Raw genomic sequence first — 1,256 nt, 5'->3', positions numbered from 1 at the left:
GCTCATGACTGCCTTGGCATGCCCGAGAGCCAGTGATACGTTTGTTAACTTAAGGGCTTTAATGAGGAAGAGTGAAAAATGTTCACATAACCATGTTTCACTTCCTGGTAATTGCCCACAGGCTTCACCTGGTACTGCTTCCTAACTTAGCTAAATATTTCTACATGCCATGCAGAACCCACTTGCCTTTTAACTATCCATGTAACACTTAAACAGTATTTCAGATATTACAGCTTTTCTACAGCTGAATAATGTTAGGAAAAACTTGAAATTCTGAAAATAGATTTACCTTTGCTCTCACTAAAAAAATTGTTGGAATTTAAAATGCCATGTTCATTTTACACTGTTCATCTCTTTATTTAGCTCTTTTATCTATATTCCTATTTATGATCACTTGTTTTTTATTTGAAAGGAAAAAATATTTTGAAAGTAAAATAGTGAAATATTTTGATGCTGGTTACAAAATAATACTTAGGTAGCTTCTTTCTGCTTTTTCTCTATTTTTAAAAAATGAGTGTCTCTTTTGAAGAGATTTTACCACACATACAGATGCAAAAGCAAGGAAAACTACTTTTAAATACTGTAGACCTAAATAAAGCCAATGAAGCTTAAACCAATGGTTATTCTTATGGGAGGGATTGAGTCGACACTTAACCCATTCATGAAAAGGAAAATCTGAAAGTGGAATGTTTGTGGTGTTACAGTAAACCTTTCCTCAATTTCAAGAAGCATATATTAAACTTATTTTATGCTAAACTCCATTTTAGTTACTAGAAATATAAAAATGAATAAAATACAGTTCCTCCTCTAAATACACTTGTTGTCTAGTGAAATATTAAATTGAACCACATGATATTGCATCCTTTTTAGGTAAAAAATGCTCAAATATCATTTCAGCCCAACATATATGTAAATAGAAATTTACAATAATAGAGATATGAACACGGTGCTCCCTGCACTGAGAAAGTGGTTCATGCTGCATGGAGCAGTCCCTGAAGGCTCCCCAGAGATGACACTTGAGCTGTTTCAGAATGTGATTGGGAGTTTGCCATGTGTTCACAGGAAGCAAAGAGAATGAGAGCATTCCAGAAACAGGAAACAGCATGTGCAGAGTTGCTGAACCGAGAAAGACCCTAGCACAGGTGGAAAACTGCAAATAGTTGATACTGGTTGGAAGGCCGGATATGTTGTGGGTGACAGGAGACGAGGCAGAAGAAGTAAGCAGAGGGCAGATCATGGCAGGTGGGATATATAAC

Source organism: Hipposideros armiger, unplaced genomic scaffold, assembly GCF_001890085.2.
Source record: "Hipposideros armiger isolate ML-2016 unplaced genomic scaffold, ASM189008v1 scaffold_236, whole genome shotgun sequence".
NCBI classification, from domain to species: Eukaryota; Metazoa; Chordata; class Mammalia; order Chiroptera; family Hipposideridae; genus Hipposideros; species Hipposideros armiger.
Note: the sequence above shows the minus strand (reverse complement) of the source record.